Source organism: Danio rerio, chromosome 21 (assembly GCF_049306965.1).
Source record: "Danio rerio strain Tuebingen ecotype United States chromosome 21, GRCz12tu, whole genome shotgun sequence".
NCBI classification, from domain to species: Eukaryota; Metazoa; Chordata; class Actinopteri; order Cypriniformes; family Danionidae; genus Danio; species Danio rerio.
The window spans coordinates 2272113-2293612 of record NC_133196.1 but is presented as its reverse complement, the minus strand read 5'-3'; positions in this window follow the sequence as shown (position 1 = coordinate 2293612).

Here is a 21500-nt window from a genome sequence, read left to right as displayed (position 1 = left end):
AACAAATAAGACTTTCTCCAGAAGAAAAAATATTATCAGACATACTGTGAAAATTTCCTTGCTCTGTTAAACATCATTTGGGAAATATTTGAAAAATAATGGGCTAATATTTTTGATTTCAGCTGTATATGTTTAATGCTTTGTTCCATCTTTCATGTAAGATTTCATCTGATGCCAATGATGGAAACGCAGAGGGACTTTATGATCCTCATTTGCATATTTAATGATGTTTAATCGCACTCCAGCATGATTTATACGTTATAAAATATACATTTAATGGTGTCTTTAAAGCAGGATGTCTTTGCTAAAACGGTTTGCACATGCAAATTTGTTTTTCTTGCATGGCCAAGCAGATTAACAAACGAATTGATTGGCTGAGATGATTAACCGACCATCCGATTGGCCGAGACAGTGGAAACGTTCCAATTCCTGATCATATTACTGAAGATCCATTCGCAAAAATGCTGAACGTCTCCAAAGTTTGGTTGTCAGATTGATGAATCTGTCTTGCTTATTATGTCTGTTTATCACTGACCATAATGTTCTGGAGTCACTTCTGTTTCTCTGTACAGTGCTTATACACTGAATTAAAATAATGCATTGGATTTACTAAGGTACAATTGAAGTCAGAATTATTCGCCCCCCTTTGATGTTTTTTTTTCTTTCTTTTTTTAATATTTCTCAAATGATGTTTAACAGAGCAAGGAAATTTTCACAATATGTCTGATAATATTTATTCTTCTGGAGAAAGTCTTATTTGTTTTATTTCAGCTAGAATAAAAAGGGTTTTTAATTTTTTTAACACCATTTTAAGGTCAATATTATTAGCCCCTTAGTCTACAGAACAAACTATCAATATACAATAACTTGCCTAATTACCCTAACCTGCCTAGTTACCCTAATTAACCTAGTTAAGACTTTAAATGTCACTGTAAGCTGTATAGAAGTGTCTTGAAGAATATCTAGTCTAATATTATTTACTGTCATCATGGCAAAGAGAAAATAAATCAGTTATTAAAAATGGGTATTTAAAACTATTATGATTAGAAATGTGTTAAACAAATCTTCAAATCTAAACAGAAATTGGGGGAAAAATACCCTCAACTGACCTCAACTGTAAGTGCAAACAATGTATTTGGGCAGAATTTAAACAAACAAATGTAATGTAGTGATGTTCAACTTAATTGGCTTGTTTAAATTCAGCCCATGAACATTGTTTACAACCCCTTACCTTAAAAAGAGTTAGTAAATCCAATGCATCGTTTGCTTTAAGTGTACTGTAATTAAATAATCACCGTTTTGTGAAATCAAATGAATGTTAAAAGTAAGTTCGACACAACATTTCACATTTACCAAAGAATTTGATTCGCAAAAAGTCTGTTTGATGAACATTTCATTTGCTGCTGATTTTTCCTGATGCAACCAAAATGATAATTTTAATAAATTATTATCTTATTATCATTATTATTATTATTATTATTATTATTATTAGCATAATTTAATATTAAATTATTATTATCGTTTATTTATGAAAGTATGCAAAAACCATTTTAATTAGTGGCGTCTTCCATAGCATAGCAGTGTTAAGATCCACATTTAATGTTAATGTCATGCCTACACTATAGGATTATTATTATTTTGTTATGAAAAATATTGGATTGTTGTTTATTTTATCCAAAAATATGGAAAATCTAAATTAAATTTTTTTTATTTTAATAAAATTGCCAAATCAATTTAAACAAATGTAAATTATGTATTATTATTATTATTGAAAATTAAAAATCATGATATATATTTAATTCATGTTTTTAAAAGATATTAGTTAATGTATTAATCAAGGATGCATAAATGAAACAAAACTGACAGTAAAAATGATAATTTATCAAATGTATGTTAATGTATTAAATTACCTATTAAATTAAATTATTAAATTAATGTATCAAAAATATGAACTGCTGTTTTTAATAATATTCTTATTAATAATAATAAAAATAATAATAATAATAAATGTTTTTGAGCATTCAATTAAATAAATAAATTCTGAAGGATCATAACAGTGTTAAAATCTACATCTAATTTTAATATAATTCTCACATTATAGAATTATTATTATTTTGTTGTAAAATATTAAATTGTTGTTTAATTTATCTAAAAAATGTGAAAAAAAAATCTAAATATTTAGTTTTTTTATTATAATAAAATTATCAAATTAATAAAACCAGTTTTCAAAATTATGCATTATTTGTTATTATTATTAATAATATTATTTATCACAAATGTATTTAATTAAGGGTTTTTTAAAGAAATTAAATATTGTATTAATCAGTGATGCATTCAATGAAACAAAATTGAATGTAAAAAAAATGCCAAATTAATGTAAAAAATATATGAAGCAGCTTTTATGTATTATTAATAATAATAATGATAAATGTTTCTTAAGCATTAAATTAATTAAAAATCATTTCTGTAGGATGACATGACCAATGACTGGAGGAATTACACTGAATATTCAGCTTTTTTTTTGCATTAATAACCTGCATTTTTCAGTATAATCATATTGACAATAGTTATATTCATTTTTTTAAGTATTGAGAGTATTGTTTATTTTAATGAGAAATGAAAACGATCATTTTAATAACTTATTTATCATTTATTTATGAAAGTATGCAAAAATCTTTTTAATTAGTGGCCTCTTCCATAGTATAACGGTGTTAAGATCCACTTTTAATTTTAATGTCATTTTCACATTTTAGAATTGTTATTTAGGGTTGTTTTTTATTTCATCAAAAATGTAAATGTTTAATTTAAACTTTTTGATTATAATAAAATTATTTAAAATATATATTTATTATTTATTATTAAATAATCATCCTTATTACAACTTTAACTATTTAATTTAACTAATTCATTTATCTCATGTTTTTAAAATAAATGAGTTATTGTATAAATCAAGGATGCATTAAATAAAACAAAATTGACAGTAAAAATATGAACAAAAGTCATTTGAAATATATGAAGCAGCTGCTTTATAATAATAATAATAATAATAATAATAATAATAATAGTAATAATAATAATAGTAATAATATAATAGTAATAATAATAATAATAGTAATAATAATAATAGTAATAATAATATAATAATAATAATAATAATATAGTAATAATAATAATAATATAGTAATAATAATAATAATATAGTAATAATAATAATAATAATAATAGTAATAATAATACATGTATTTTGAGCAGTAAATTATTTACTATTATCACAATTTCTGAAGGATCACGTGACCATTTATAATACATATCTGCTTTCTTTGCATCAATAAATTGCCTTTTTCAATATATTCACATAGACAACAGTTATTATAAATTAGATTTTTAATAAATTTACTGTATTTTTATTCAAATAAATGAGCGAATCAAGATTAAAAAAAACAATCTGCTGCAAATGATTTGATCAATCTATTTCATGTTGATGTGTATTATTTTAGAGTATTTTCTGTACATAATAATTCCTCTCAGTGATATTAAGCTATTCAGATGGAACTGGAAACTCCTCTTTGTGAATGTTTAACGCAGTGTTATTTTGATAATACTGACTTCTTTTGATTGTATCCGTCTTTGTGTTCAAGTTTGGAAGTGTTTCGATTGTGAGAATTTACTGTCATATCTGATGTGCTTCTTGCATATTATCAATTATTTCCATGTTGAATAATCACTAAATTTCATGAATATCATGTAAGAGAAATTGAAGCTAAGCTAATTAATAGTAGAGAAGAAAATGTGTGTGTGTGTGTGTGTGTGTGTGTGTGTGTGTGTGTGTGTGTGTGTGTGTGTGTGTGTGTGTGTGTGTGTGTGTGTGTGTGTGTGCGCGTGCGTGTGTGTGTGCGTCTTTTTTTATTCATTTAAATGATTGTAAATGTGGATTTTTTCCATAATGCGATTGTTTCAGAAAGAACAAATAAAGTTCAGTTTCAGACATGTTACAAGTTGTCATGTTTTAATATAATACATATAATACACTAACAAGTCATTTTTTATTTGAAATATTATTTACAGTTGAAGTCAGTGTAATATGGAACCCCGGAAGGGACGTAGTGGAGGAGAAAAAAAATTGGCTGGGTGAAAAAAAAATAATGGGTGAAAGAAAAAAATGGGTGGGAGGAAAATATATATTTCTAAGTTTTTGCGTTCTCTCGCAAAGATGTTTTGCGTTCCCTCGCAAAGTATTGCGTTATCTCACAAAGATGTTTTGCGTTCCCTCGCAAAGTTTTGCGTTATCTCGCAAAGATGTTTTGCGTTCCCTCGCAAAGTTTTGCGTTATCTCGCAAAGATGTTTTGCGTTCCCTCGCAAAGTTTTGCGTTATCTCGCAAAGATGTTTTGCGTTCCCTCGCAAAGTTTTGCGTTATCTCACAAAGATGTTTTGCGTTCCCTCGCAAGGTTTTGCGTTATCTCGCAAAGATGTTTTGCGTTCCCTCGCAAAGTATTGCGTTATCTCGCAAAGATGTTTTGCGTTCCCTCGCAAAGTTTTGCGTTATCTCACAAAGATGTTTTGCGTTCCCTCGCAAAGTTTTGCGTTATCTCACAAAGATGTTTTGCGTTCCCTCGCAAAGTTTTGCGTTATCTTACAAAGATGTTTTGCGTTCCCTCGCAAAGATGTTTTGCTTTCCCTCGCAAAGTTTTGCGTTATCTCACAAAGATATTTTGCGTTCCCTCGCAAAGTTTTGCGTTATCTCACAAAGATGTTTTGCGTTCCCTCACAAAGATGTTTTGCGTTCTCTTGCAAAGTTTTGCGTTATCTTGCAAAGATGTTTTGCATTATCTCGCAAAGATGTTTTGCGTTCCCTCACAAAGTATTGCGTTATCTCGCAAAGATGTTTTGCGTTCCTTTGCAACGTTTTGCGTTATCTCACAAAGATGATTTGCGTTCCCTCGCAAGTTTTGCGTTATCTCACAAAGATGTTTTGCGTTCCCTCGCAAAGTTTTGCGTTTGCTCACAAAGATGTTTTGCGTTCCTTTGCAAGGTTTTGCGTTATCTCACAAAGATGTTTTGCGTTCCCTCGCAAAGTTTTGCGTTATCTCACAAAGATGTTTTGCGTTCCTTTGCAAGGTTTTGCGTTATCTCACAAAGATGTTTTGCGTTCCCTCGCAAAGTTTTGCGTTATCTTACAAAGATGTTTTGCGTTCCCTCGCAAAGATGTTTTGCGTTCCCTCGCAAAGTTTTGCGTTATCTCACAAAGATGTTTTGCGTTCCCTCGCAAAGATGTTTTGCGTTCTCTTGCAAAGTTTTGCGTTATCTTGCAAAGATGTTTTGCATTATCTCGCAAAGATGTTTTGCGTTCCCTCGCAAAGTATTGCGTTATCTTGCAAAGATGTTTTGTGTTCCCTCGCAAAGTTTTGCGTTATCTCACAAAGATGTTTTGCGTTCCCTCACAAAGTTTTGCGTTATCTCACAAAGATGTTTTGCGTTCCCTCGCAAAGTTTTGCGTTATCTTGCAAAGATGTTTTGCATTATCTCGCAAAGATGTTTTGCGTTCCCTCACAAAGTATTGCGTTATCTCGCAAAGATGTTTTGCGTTCCTTTGCAACGTTTTGCGTTATCTCACAAAGATGATTTGCGTTCCCTCGCAAGTTTTGCGTTATCTCACAAAGATGTTTTGCGTTCCCTCGCAAAGTTTTGCGTTTGCTCACAAAGATGTTTTGCGTTCCTTTGCAAGGTTTTGCGTTATCTCACAAAGATGTTTTGCGTTCCCTCGCAAAGTTTTGCGTTATCTCACAAAGATGTTTTGCGTTCCTTTGCAAGGTTTTGCGTTATCTCACAAAGATGTTTTGCGTTCCCTCGCAAAGTTTTGCGTTATCTTACAAAGATGTTTTGCGTTCCCTCGCAAAGATGTTTTGCGTTCCCTCGCAAAGTTTTGCGTTATCTCACAAAGATGTTTTGCGTTCCCTCGCAAAGATGTTTTGCGTTCTCTTGCAAAGTTTTGCGTTATCTTGCAAAGATGTTTTGCATTATCTCGCAAAGATGTTTTGCGTTCCCTCACAAAGTATTGCGTTATCTTGCAAAGATGTTTTGTGTTCCCTCGCAAAGTTTTGCGTTATCTCACAAAGATGTTTTGCGTTCCCTCACAAAGTTTTGCGTTATCTCACAAAGATGTTTTGCGTTCCCTCGCAAAGTTTTGCGTTATCTTGCAAAGATGTTTTGCGTTATCTCGCAAAACTGTTTCTCCACAAACACTTCCTGTTCACTTCACTCATGTTAACCCTCCCGTTTTTGCAGAAATTCTCCCATATTTTACCATTCTACCCCACTTTCTTTACATTAAATCTGTGCGTCGATCGTCGCCTTTCACTTTGCAACCTCTGAACCAGCGAATGCATGTATAAGCGCTGATTGACAGACAAGCTCCATACAATAAACCCACTTGTTTGATAACAGAAGTGTCCCTTTAAATGGCGCGTACAGACGCTGATCTGGGATCAGTTTATTGTATGCAGCGCGTCTCAGCGTGTCACAGCTGAACAACAGAAAACTGACAATGATCAGCTCAGGTGCAGCTCATGTGCTTTATTCAGTGTTAAATGTTAATAATGTGAGTCTGAATGCCATTTCACATCACATTTATTGCCATAATACTGAAAGCAGCAGCAGATACTTCACCTCAGATCTGGAGAATAAAAAATAAACCACCTAAAATTCAACTTCAGAGCTGTGATTCAGTGCAAACCAACACATATCAGTGATTCAGCATCTACATTTAATGATGTTAAACAGGTTTATTGTGTATTCATTAGACTATAAACTTTACCATTTGGCTGGAGAGCTATTCTGTGCTTCTGAATCACCTCATGTGGAACTCTGAATCTGTGTCTCATTTTAGAGTCTTCTACTGTCCACCAGAGGTCGCATTTCGGTCACAGATGCACACTTTGAGAGCCTTCCTGACTGAATGAATGAAATGGGCTGTTTTTCACCATCTGGCAACCCGGGAAATATAACTGGCTAGACTGGCATTGGGCGGGTTAAATGACCAAAGCAAAGACAGACGTTCCGGCTCGTAACACATGTTCACAGCAGAATATCTGACTTCAGCATTGTTTCTCAGATAAACAAGTATGTTCACTGAGCATGTTCCTAAATATCTGCAAGCATGTTATGGTGTTTTTATGCTTTAGAAGAGTCAAAAACTCACATACAGCACCTTTAAAAAAAACATAGTGTAATCAAATATTTTTTAGATTATTCTTTATTTTCCCTGTATTTTTAATCAAATACATGAGTAAATAAAGATTTTAAAAACAAATTATTTGATCAATGATTTCTATGTTTGTAATATAAAACATAACAATAAAATAAAAAGTTTTTTCTTAATTTATTATTATTTATTACAAGTAAATTTCACAAATATTTACAAATAAGACACTTTTTTAAGTTAAATAATATTTTACTGTAATTTTTATCAAATAAATGAGTGAATCAAAACAAAAAACTAATTATTTAATGATTTCAGTGTTAAATTCCACATTGAATACAAAACATAAATGTAAAAATAATTTTTTTAATTAAAAAGCTTTTTCTTTTTTCACAAATATTTACAAATAAAGACACTTTAGGACAAATATTGTGGAATTGAGCAAAAATATTTTAGATTAAAATATATTTTAGAGTGTTTTAATCAAATAAATGAGTGAATCAAGACAAAAACAAATGATTTAATAAATTATTTCAATGTTAAATTCAACATGAAACAAAACAATAAAAATATTTTGATTAAAAAGCTTTTTATTTTCGCTCTTTCTTTATTTTGTTTATTTACTACATGTAAATTTCACAAATATTTATAAATAAGAAACTTTAGAAAAAGGCAAATATTATTTTACTGTATTTTTAATTTAATAAATGAGCGAATCAAAACAAAAAACTAATTATTTAATGATTTCAATGTTAAATTTCACATTTAATATAAAACCAGTAAAAATAACTATTTAATCAAAAAGCTTTTTCTTTTTTCACAAATATTTAAAAATAAAGACACTTTATGACAAATATTGGGGAATTGAACAAAAATATTTTAAAATTAATATATATTTCAGAGTGTTTTAATCAAATAAATGAGCGAATCAAAACAAAAACAAATGATTTAATAAAGGATTTCAATGTTAAATTCAACATGAAATAAAACAATCAAAATATTTTGATTAAAAAGCTTTTTCTTTTTGCTCTTTCTTTATTTAGTTTTATTTATTACAAATACATTTCACAGATATTTACAAATAAGACACTTTAGAAAAAGGCAAATATTATTTTACTGTATTTTTTTATCAAATAAATGAGCAAGTAAATAAAAAAATAAAAATTCCACATTTATTATAAAAACCTAACAGTAAAAATAATTATTTAATTAAAAAGCTTTTTTCACAAATATTTTCAAATAAAGACACTTTATGAAAAATATTGTGGAATTGAACAAAAATATTTTAGATTAATATATATATATATTTTAGTGTATTTTAATTAATTTTAATTAATTAACAGATTTCAATGTTAAATTCCACATTTTATTATAAAACAACCATAAAAAATGAGTTTCTTTAAATTTAAAAAATGCAATACATGTCATTTTCACAAATAAAGACACATCATAAAACTATTGTGGAAAATGTTTTAGATTATTATATATTTTGCTGTGTTTTTAATCAAATCAATGAGCAAATGGAGACAAAAACAAGCAATTTTATCAGTGATTTCAATGTTAAACTCAACAATATTTACCAGGAAATACAAAAAGGATTGTTAAACATACTTTTATTTGACAGCAAATGTATTTTTACAGCGTAATACTATTAATACCCTTTAAAATATACACAATTATGAAAAACGGTGTCTCATCATTAATTATAGTTTGACCGTTTTCACTTTAAATGCCTTTAAAATGCAACTAATATTATATTTCAGCTCTGAAAGCAGATTTATGTCTAATGGCCAACAGAAATATTCCTCAAGCAATAATTTTCTGGCAATATTTTAGTTTACAGTTGTCATAAATCACAGCCGGTTCAATACTTCACCATTAAAGAACTTCACAGGACAATGTTTTAAGGGGACGTTTCCTCATGAACATGATTTAAAGCACAAAACGCCAATCCAAAACAACAACATAAGCCATATGTTATTGATAATCCATGTGTGGAGGAAGAGAAAACATTGATCAGGATTTTAGAGATGAGAAAACATCTGTTTTTATATTTATAAATGTGATGATGGCATTTTCCATAATGCACTGCATGAAATTGCTCTGTCGTTTCAAAGGTTTGTAGTATTTGACCTAACATTTGATCATAACAGCCCAACATTTATAAAAGTAAACACAAAGGACTGAAAACAAGCATGTTACACATTTAAACATCCAAAACCTCTAAGTATCTGAAACTGCTTAAAATGTGCATGCTTTAAATCTGTGGCAATTTCAGCCTGCTGTCTGATTGTTTGTCTCTCTGTTTTGTTTGACCTTTAACCTTTGAGTTTAAAACGAGGGGTCAAAGTGTAAACAGAATGATGTAACAGCGTCGTCTAATTTAGATCTTTCACTGTTTGCAGAAATGCGGACATGAGTTTTCTGCAAAAACAGTAAGAGGAAAAGAGACATTAATATTGAGACACATTTATTTATCTGCATTTTTTAATGGTCATTGTGTGTTTTTAGGGGGGTGGCGTAGTAACTCAATGTTGGGCTGTGTTAACCCAATGTTGGTTTGAATTTTCAATTAAATTGAAAGGATTTTTTAACTGTTGGGTTTGTCCATAACTGACCCAACATTGGGTTAACACAACAAGTATATATATAAGTAAATATATTTATTTTAATATCAAAATGCTGATTTCTTTAAATATATCTATACACTTTTTAAAGAAGCTGGGTTGTAATAATCCAGTATTGGGTCAAATATGGACAAACCCAACCATTGGTTTAATTTTTTCAATTAAGTCTAAAGGATTTTTTTAACTGGTGGGTTTTTCCACAACTGACCCAACACTGGGTAAATGCAACCCAACATTTATAGAGCATATCAATTTAATATCACCATGCTGATTTCTTTAAATATATCTCTTTTAAAGATGCTGGGTTGTATTAACCCAATATTGGGTCAAATATTGATAAACCCAACCATTGGTTTAATTGTTTTATATTAAATTTAAATGATATTTTTTAACTGTTGGTTTTGTCCATAACTGACCCAGCACTGGGTTAATACAACCCAGCATTTTTAGAGTACATGACTTTAATGTTCAAATGCTGATTTCTTCAAATATATCTATACACTTTAAAAAATGATGGGTTTTAAAACCCAATATTGGGTCAAATATGGACAAACCCAACTGTTGGTTCAAAATTTTCAATTAAATTTAAAAGATTTTGTTAACTGTTGGGATTAGTCCATAAAGGACACAACATTGGGTTAATACAACGCATACAACAGATCATATCAATTTAATATCCAAATGCTGATTTCTTTAAATATATCTACACACTTTAAAAATGCTGGGTTGTATTAATCCAACATTGGGTCAAATATGGACAAACCCAACCATAATGCTTTTTATTAAATTTAAATGATATTTTAACTGTTGGGTTTGTCCATAACTGACCCAGCACTGGGTTAATACAACCCAGCATTTTTAGAGCATACCACTTTAATATCCAAATGCTGATTTATTTAAATATATCTATACACTTTAAAAATGCTGGGTTGTAATAACCCAATTGTGGGTCAAATATGGACAAACCAATGGTTCGAAATTTTCAATTAAATTTAAAGGATTTTGTTAACTGTTGGGTTTGTTCGAAAAAGGACCCAACATTGGGTTTATACAATCCAGCCTTTATAGAGCATATCAATTTTCATATCCAAATGTTGATTTCTTTAAATATTTCTGTACACTTTTAAAATGCTGGGTTGCATTCATCCAATACTGGGTCAAATATGGACAAACCCAACCATTGCCTTAAAGCTTTTTATTAATTTTAAATGATATTTTTTAACTGTTGGGTTTGTCCATAACTGACCCAACATTGGGTTAACACAACCCAACATTTTAAGAGCATATGACTTTAATATCCAAATGCTGATGTCTTTAATTATATCTATATGCTTTTAAAATGCTGGGTTGTATTAATCCAATATTGGGTCAAATATGGACAAACCCAACCATTGGTTACATTTCTTTTCATTAAATTTCAATGATATTTTGTTTAACTGTTGGGTTTGTCCATAACTGACCCAACACTGAGTTAATGCAACCCAACATTTTTAGAGCATATCAATTTAATATCCAAATGCCGATGTCTTTGATTATATCTATACGCTTTTAAAGATGCTGGGTTGTATTACCCTAATATTGGGTCAAATATGAACAAATCCAACCATTGTTTTAATTTTTTTAATTAAATTTAAATGATATTCTTTAACTGTTGGGTTTGTCCATTACTGACCCAACACTGGGTTAATACAACGCAGCATTTACAGAGCATATCAATTTAATATCAAAACCCTGATTTTACTTTTTAAAATTGTTTGTATTAACCCAATATTAAGTCAAGTATGAAAAAAACAACCATTGGTTGGTTTTACTGTTGGGTTTGTCCATAACTGACCTGACATTGGTTTAATATAACCCAGCATTTTTACAGTATATCAATTTACTGTCAACATGCTGATTTCTTTAAGTATATCTATACACTTTTACAAATGATGGATTTTATTAACCCAATATTGGGTCAAATATGGATAAGCTCAACTATTGGTTTACAATTTTAATTAAATTTGGATGATTTCATGTTTTTATTTTTGAGGTCCATAATTGATCCGACATTGGGTTAATACAACCCAGCATTTTTAGAATACATCACTTTAATATCCAAATGCTGATTTATTTAAGTATATATATATATATATATATATATATATATATATATATATATATATATATATATATATATATATATATATATATATATACATACATACATATATACACTTTCGAAAATGCTGGGTTGTATTAACCCAATCTTGGGTAAAAAATGGACAAACCCAAAATATTGGTTTAAAAATTTTAATCAAATTCAAATTATATTTATGAACTGTTGGGTTTGTCCATAAATGACCCAGCATTGGGTTAATACAACCCAGCATTTTCAGAGCATATCACTTTAACATCTAAATGCTGAATTATTTAAATATATCTCTTTTAAAAATGCTGGGTTGTGTTAACCCAATATTTGGTCAAATATGGACAAACCCAACCATTGGTTAAATTTTTTCAATTAAATTTAAAGGATTTTTTTAACAGTTGGGTTTGTCCATAACTGACCCAACATTGGGTTAATACAACCCAGCATCTATAGAATACATCAATTTAATATCAACATGTTGATTTATTTTCATCTATACACTTTTAAAGATGCTGGGTTGTATTAACCCAATATTGGGTCAAATATGGACAAATCCAACTATTGGTTAACATTTTAGTTATATTTAAATATTTTAACTGTTAGGTTAGTCCGTTTGACCCAACATTGGGTCAATAAAACCCAGCATTTTTAAGTGTATTAATATATAGCCATTAGACAGAAGAAATGAGATTTTAGATTTTATTTAGTGCCTCTATTATCATGTAAAGAAAAAATAAATCTGAATAGCAGCAGTTGGTTATGTTTTAAGGTGTTATAGTGTAATGCTTCATTTAAGTATTAATTCATTACATGTACTAATCGTATGGTTAGGGTTATTTGCATGCAATAATTAATAGTAATTACTATAGTTTTATATGTCGATTATATACAGTCATATATATTATTAATGCACAAAAAAATTTAAACTTTCAAAATCAAAAGCAAATGTTCTTTATATGTTTTCTGTAAAACCCAGTAAGTTAAGGTAACTCAAACCATTTGAGGAAACTGATTGCAACAAACCGTTAAAGTGCAAAAACTAATCCTAATGATTTCTGTGAACGTTTCATTTGAGTAACTGAAGCAATCTGAGCACAGCAAAACCCGAACCAGCTGAGTACTGTAAAACCCAATAAGTTAAAGCAACTCAAACCATTTAAGAAAACGGATTGCAACAAACATTTTGAGTTCAAAACTCATCTATATGAGTACTGTGAACTTACTCCATTTAAGTGGAAGTAATGAGGTATTTAATTAACTCATTACCTTCAACACTGAGGTCAAAACTCTTTTCAAATGAGTAGAATTAACTTTCAGTCAATTTTGAGTTAACTGCACTCATTTCATTTGCTAAGGTTGACTGTTGGGTTTTACAGTGTGTTTTTGTTCGTTAATTAAAAACCAGCGTCAGTGTGTAAATGAATCCGTCTGCGTTTGTCCTCTGATGTTCATCAGCGGTGACAGAAGCATGATTGTACACAACACAGTTTTTGTGGTCCAGAGCAAAAGATGGAAATGCAAACCAGCTTCATATAATCAATACACACACGCACGCACGCACACACACACACATACACACACACACACACACATACACACACACACACACACACACAGGCCTGCTGAGAGACCAGAGAAAAGTGTTCAGTTTTCCTGCAGAGCGTCAGAAAGCCAGAAGAATAAGACAGGTGTGTGTGTGTGTGTGTGTGTGTGTGTGTGTGTGTGTGTGTGTGTGTGTGTGTGTGTGTGTGTGTGTGTGTGTGTGTGTGTGTGTGTGTGTGTGTGTGTGTGTGTGTGTGTGTATGTGTGTGTGTGTGTGTGTGTGTGTGTGTGTGTGTGTGTGTGTGTGTGTGTGTGTGTGTGTGTGTGTGTGTGTGTACAATTTTTCTATTATTTACATTACAAAACGCTCACAGTTACTGTCACTGTAATAGTAACATCATTTAATATAATATAATAGTAATAGTTTTCATTTGAATTCCAGTAAAGCGCAGTGCCGTTTAATCCAGATTTAATTATAAAGTATATTAAATTATTAAACATTTTAACATATTTTTATGCGTCTTTAATTCTGTGGCAATTTTTTTAAAACCTTCCATTGGTTAAAGCAGGTTATTAACTCACCATGAGAACAACATTTGATACGCTAATGACTGATCTTTTTAAGATTAATAAAAATACAACTGTCCTTTGTTGCAGATCTATCAGCCCGTTTTAGAACATTAACTAATGCAGTATTTGATTTTTAATGATGTATTAGTGAATGTTAAAATTAGCATTATCTAAAATTAATATTAAGTATCTTATGTGTGTATTTCAACCCGGGCTCATTGTGGAAACGTAGCCCCGCGGACGTTTCTGCGGACCGCGAGATACGTCCCGGGAGGTACGCATTCGAGCTTTTTTTGTTTTCATGGATCCGCGAGAGGCCGCTGTGCGCACCGACCCAGCCGCCCTCCTCTTCCTCCTCCTCCTCCTCCTTCTCCTCCTTCCCTAAACCCGAGCGACGGTTCGCAAAAGCCATCCAGAAAAACAAAACAAAAAAAGCAAAAGCCCTCGTCTTCGATTTCGACCGCGTTTTCGGATCCCGCCGCATTCTCGCCCTTATATTTCGGATTCCGTTTTTCATCTTACCTGATTTCTGGAACCGCTGTTCCCCGGACTCCATCCCGGTTGTCGCCCCCGCGGCCGGCTCCTCCTCCTCCTCCTCCTCCTCCTCCAGGGCCTCCGCTCCGCAGACGCAACTCTGTGAGCTAAGCGGACAAACTGGTTGCATCGGGAAAGCCCTCCACTCGGAGGCGAGCCGTCGGCTGGCAAGCGCGAAGAGGAGGAGCAGAGCGGCGCCACACCGCCCTGCTGCGTTCGCTCGAAAAAAAAAAACTAAATGTGTCTGTACGTACCTCCGGCCACGTAAATCGCGGTCTCCAGAAATGTCCGCGGGGCTACGTTTCCAGAATGAGCTTGGGTTGGTGTATTTTGTACTTACATTTACATTTAGTCATTTAGCAGACGCTTTTATCCAAAGCCACTTACAAATGAGGACAAGGAAGCAATTTACACAACTATAAGAGCAACAATGAATAAGTGCTGTAGGCAAGTTTCAGGTCTGTAAAGTCTAAGAAGGAAAGTATTAGTACTTTTTTTTTTTTTCGTAATACAGTTAGCGGTAGAACCAGAGAGGCAATTGCAGATTAGGAAGGAAAGTGGAGACTAAATAGTTGACTTTTTAGTCGTTTCTTGAAGACAGTGAGTGACTCTGCTGTTCTGATGCAGTAAGGGAGTTCATTCCACCAACTGGGCAGATTGAGCGTGAGCGAAAGTGATTTCTTCCCTCGTGGAACAACGAGGCGACGTTCATTCACAGAACGCAAGTTTCTGGAGGGCACATACATCTGCAGAAGTGAGAGCAGATAAGAAGGAGCAAAGCCAGAAGTCGCTTTGTAAGCAAACATCGGAGCTTTGAATTTGATGAAAGCAGCAACTGGCAGCCAGTGCAAACGGATGAGCAGCGGAGTGACATGTGCTCATTTAGGTTCATTAAAGTTCATTGTACTGTAAAATCCCAAAAGTTAAGGTAACTCAAACCGTTTGAGGACACTGATTGCAACAAATTTCTAAAAACTAATCTTAATGAGTACAGTGAACTTAATCCATTTGAGTAAACGAAGCAATTTGAACACAGTAAAACCCAATAAATGAAGAGAACTCAAGCCAGCTGAGTACTGTAAAACCCAATAAGTTTAGATAACTCAAACCATTTCAGGAAACCCATTGCAACAAACTATTTAAGCGTCAGAAAGCCAGAAGAATAAGACAGGTGTGTGTGTGTGTGTGTGTGTGTGTGTGTGTGTGTGTGTGTGTGTGTGTGTGTGTGTGTGTGTGTGTGTGTGTGTGTGTGTGTGTGTGTGTGTGTGTGTGTGTGTACAATTTTTCTATTATTTACATTACAAAACGCTCACAGTTACTGTCACTGTAATAGTAACATCATTTAATATAATATAATAGTAATAGTTTTCATTTGAATTCCAGTAAAGCGCAGTGCCGTTTAATCCAGATTTAATTATAAAGTATATTAAATTATTAAACATTTTAACATATTTTTATGCGTCTTTAAAACTGTGGCAATTTATAAAAACCTTCCATTGGTTAAAGCAGGTTAATTTGAGTAAACGAAGCAATTTGAGCACAGTAAAACCCAATAAATGAAGAGAACTCAAGCCAGCTGAGTACTGTAAAACCCAATAAGTTTAGATAACTCAAACCATTTGAGGAAACCCATTGCAACAAACTATTTAAGATCAAAAACTAATCCTACTGTGAACTTACTCTATTTGAGTAAGCGAAGCATTTTGAGCACTGTCTAACCCGATAAATGAAGAGAACTCAAACCAGCTGACTACTGTAAAACCCTATAAGTTAAAGCAACTCAAACCATTTAAGAAAACCGATTGCAACAAACATTTTAAGTTCAAAACTCATCTATATGAGTACTGAGAACGTTTCATTTAAGTTGAAGGTATTTAATTAACTCATTACCTTCAACACTGAGGTCAAAACTCTTTTCAAATGAGGAGATTTAACTTTCAGTCAGTTTTGAGTTGACTACACTCATTTCATTTGACTGTTGGGTTTTACAGTGTGTGATATTATATACATATTTAGTATATAATTGTGTTTTCCAGATACTTTCTTGTTTGGTGAACTGTATCAGTGTGTGATTTTTGTTTACATCTTTATATCAATCTACCTTTTGAAAAGGTACAACCCCAGTGACAGCTCACATACCTTTATTTCTGAGAGTGAACCGTCAAATATAATGAATGTCTGATAATAGTAATAAAACTATAATAACTGAGAATACAGCTGTTTGTTGTTAATAAATAACTCTAACAACTATAGTTTTGGGGTGGCTCAGTCGTTAGCACTGTGGAGTTTGCATGCTCTCCCTGTGTTGGTGTGGGTTTCCTCCGTATACTCCGGTTTACCCCACCGTCCAAACACATGCGCTATAGGGGAATTGATTAACTAAATTGGCCGTAGTCCATGAGTGTGAATGAGTATGTATGGGTGTTTCCCAATACTGGGTTGCAGCTGGAAGGGCATCTGTTGCATTAAACATATGCCGGAATAGTTGGCGGTTCATTCAGCTGTGTTGACCCCTGATAAATCAGAGACTAAGCTGAAAAAAATGAATGAATAAACTATACTTTTTGAATCCAAAATTGTGAACTTAACATCAAAAAAGAATAATAAATGCTTCATTTAATAAATGATGATAAAAGTTTTAATAAAATATTTTCATGTTATTGGTGTTAGTTAAGTATTATAAAGCAATTAAACTTAATAATAGCCTTTCTATTGCTATTTAACACTTGTATTCCCACAAGAAAATATGTTCATTTATTTATTTTACTTCAGCTTAGTCCATTTATTCATCAGGGGTCACCACAGCGGAACGAACCGCCAACTTATCCAGTATACGTTTTACATAGGGGATGCCCTTCCAGTTGCAACCCATGGCTCAGTCACACACACTCATGCACTATGGCCGATCTAGTTCATCAATTCCCCTAAAGCGCATGTGTTTGGACTGTGAGGGAAACCGAACCAGCGACCTTTTTGCTGTGAGGCCACCGTGCTAACCACTGAGCCACCGTGCCGCCCACACCCCATTCCATTTCTCACTGAATAGATCATATATTTTTGTGCATTTGAACAAAACAGATTTAATAAACAGATATATTTATTAAAATGATCTTTTAGCCACCGAACATGTTTTAGAATAGAAAGATATTTTTAACAATATTTTATAAAATTCTCTTGATTTTTTATATTTTATTTAATATTTTACCCTAACATATACATGTGGGCTACTAATTTTAGTCATTTTTTTAAGATAAGCTTTAGATTTTGCTTTACTACTAATCTAATGTACATATATGCACAATTATAATACTGTAAAGCTTCCTATAGAAAATATTAATTTAAAAAATTGATTTGTGAGATGTGTACTTATCTATGCTGAGCACTGTATATATTAGTGTGCTATAAATTACTACATGTTTATAATTTCCTAAAGTAGGCAGCATGGTGGCTCAGTGGTTAGCACTGTTGCCTCACACCAAGAAAGTCGCTGGTTCAAGTCCTGGCTGGGTCAGTTGGTGTTTCTGTGTGGAGTTTGCATGTTCTCCCCGCGTTGGCGTGGGTTTCCTCCGGGTGCCCCGGTTTCCCCCCACAGTCCAAACACATGTGCTGTAGGGGAATGTGTGTGTGTGTGTGTGTGTGTGTGTGTGTGTGTGTGTGTGTGTGTGTGTGTGTGTGTGTGTGTGTGTGTGTGTGTGTGTGTGTGAATGAGTGTGTATGGGTGTTTCCCAGTCCTGGGTTGCAGCTGCAAGGGCATCCACTGTGTAAAACATATGCTGGAATAGTTGGCGGTTCACTCCACTGTGGCGACCCCTGATGAATAAAGGGACTAAGCTGAAGGAAAATGAACAAATGAATATTTTCCTAAATTACATCATAGAAACGTCACCAGCTCAGAGTATGATTTCTTTTCACGTGCATTAGTTTATTAAGACGTCGTGCAGAGATTTCTGCTGTCGTCCGCACGTGCGATGATCTCTTTCATGGACACAATGAGGTGAAAGTGTGCAGGGTCAAAGGTCACGCCGCCCTGAAACACAGCAAGCAAGAGAACACAGCCTTTCAGCAAGCCAGAATCCGAGCAGATGAAGACATCATGCAAACAGAAGCATTTCTAGAGAAAGGAGAATCATTAAAGCGCTTCCCCATTCAACTGCTCACACATGCAAAGCAAGAGCAGTTATTAATTAACCTAAAACACTCGAAACAATCAATATGATCAGCGGAGAGACTCCAGCTATACGCACACTCACACACAGACCTCCATTTACAGACAAGGCTTCTTTATTTTACATGCACACATGAGTTTGCTATAGTCTATTGAATTTATTATTATACATCCACACTGTAAAAAAAATCCTGGTTGCATTAAGTTTGTAAGTTGAATCAAATTAATCTTACGAGTCCATTGAACTTTCATTATGTTAAACTGACTTGAAACAGCTTGCGTACTTATAAAATTAAGTTAGAACATGATCAACTTAGTTTAATAGGTTAAACTGAACTAAAAACATCTGCTGTGATGACTAATTGATCATATCATTTTTTACAGAATTATTAGTCATATATTATACATATATATATCACCGGCCACTTTATTAGGTACACCACACTAGTACCGGGTTGGACCCTCTTTTGCCTTCAGAACTGCCTTAATCCTTCATGGCAGAGATTCAACAAGATACTGGAAATATTCCTCAGAGATTTTGCTCCATATTGACATGATAGCATCACACAGTTGCTGCAGATTTGTCGGCTGCACATCCATGATGCCAATCTCCCGTTCCATCACATCCCAAACTGCTCTATTGGATTGAGCTCTGGTGACTGTGGAGGCCATTTGAGTACAGTGAACTCATCGTCATGTTCAAGAAACCAGTCTGAGATAATTCACGCTTTATGACATGCTGCGTTATCCTGCTGGAAGTAGCCATCAGAAGATGGAGACACTGTGCTCATAAAGGGATGGACATGGTCAGCAGCAATACTCAGGTAGGCTGTGGCGTTGATGCTCAATTGGTACTAATGGACCCAAAGTGTGCCAAGAAAATCTCCCCCACACCATTACACCACCACCATCAGCCTGAACCGCTGATACAAGGCAGGATGGATTCATGCTTTCATGTTGATGATGCCAAATTCTGACCCGAGCATCTGAATGTGTCAGCAGAAATGGAGACTCATCAGAGCAGCAACGTTTCTCCAATCTTCTATTGTCCAGTTTTGGTGAGTCTGTGTGAATTGTAGCCTCAGGTTCCTGTTCTTAGCTGACAGGAGTGGCACCCGGTGTGGTCTTCTGCTGCTGTAGCCCATCCGCCTCAAGGTTGGACGTGTCAGGGGCGGACTGGCCATCTGGCAATTTTGGCAAATGCCAGAAGGGCTGGACCAATTTTTAAATGTGGGCCGGTCAGTTTTTTTTTTTTTAATGTATTGTTTTTATGTGGAGGCAGCTTTTATCTCTTGCTAGATGTGATATTATGATGATGATGATAATAATAATAATAATAGTAATAATAATAAATGTTAAGCATTTAGACCAATATGCGACGGCCGCCTGATTTCAAGATGGGCCGACCCAATCCAAGGTTACCGTAATCAAACCAATTACGTTACGTTAACAATTTTTAACATAATCAAAATCTGGCAAGAATGTCATATTAATTCACCGTCTGCACACCAAAATAAATAGTGAATGTGCGTGTCCGTGGGTGGGGCTATGCAGTGTGGTTATGTGGGCTGATGTGGCTACAGTGCCAGGGCTGAATTTTTGTCCCAGTCCGCCCCTGGGACGTGTTGTGTGTTCAGAGATGCTCTTCTGCAGAGCTCGGTTGTAGCGAGTGCTTATTTGAGTTACTGTTGCCTTTCTATCAGCTGGAACCAGTCTGGCCATTCTCCTCTGACCTCTGGCATCAACAAGGCATTTGCGCCCACAGAACTGCCGCTCACTGGATATTTCCTGTTTGTCGGAGCATTTTCTGTAAACCCTAGAGATGGTTATGCGTGAAAATCCCAGTAGATCAGCAGTTTCAGAAATACTCATACCAGCCCATCTGGCAGCAACAACCATGCCACGTTTAAAGTCACTTAAATCCCCTTTCTTCCCCATTCTGATGCAGTGAGTTGCATTAAAAATTTGCGTTAGGGACAGTTGGACAGGTGTACCTAATAAAGTGGCCAGTGATTGTACATATTTGTAAGTAGCACAAAATCTGTTTTAGGCTGCAAATGTATATCTAGGAAAAGCCAATGTCATAAGAAAAAAATATAGATTTTCATTTATATTACTAAAATAATTAGAATACTAAGTTAAGCAAATCTTCAATTATATTTTGCACATTTCAGTGAATATCAAACTTTATATTTAGATTGGTTTTATAGACTGCTAGGAGCATAATTTGCACATTTTAAAGGTGATTTTTATTTGTTCAATATTTAGATCTTGTTTTTGAACCCTTAGATTCCAGATATTTATTAGTTGTATGTCATCCAAAATATAGCAAACCATACCTCAATAGAAAATTTTTATATTATTCAGACTCAATTTTTTTATTTTATTTAAATTAATTATTTATTATAAATATATTTAAAGTTTATTTAGTTTAAATGTATTTAGTTTGTGCAATGCTTTATCTCCTTTTTTTCTTCGCAGTGTTTGACGTCCTTTTTCCTGCAATAAGGTCATTCTGAGAGGTCAAATGTCACGTGTGTCCGGTGACCTTTCATCTATTCATTCATTCATTCATTCATTCATTCATTCATTCAATCACAATTCACAATAAAATAAAAGTCAATTCCAAATTGTAATGCAAACTTAACATATAATGAGCTTTATTTTATCACGTGAGAATTAAGTGAATAGATAAATACACAAAATACGTCGTGTGAACGTCATATTAATTAAA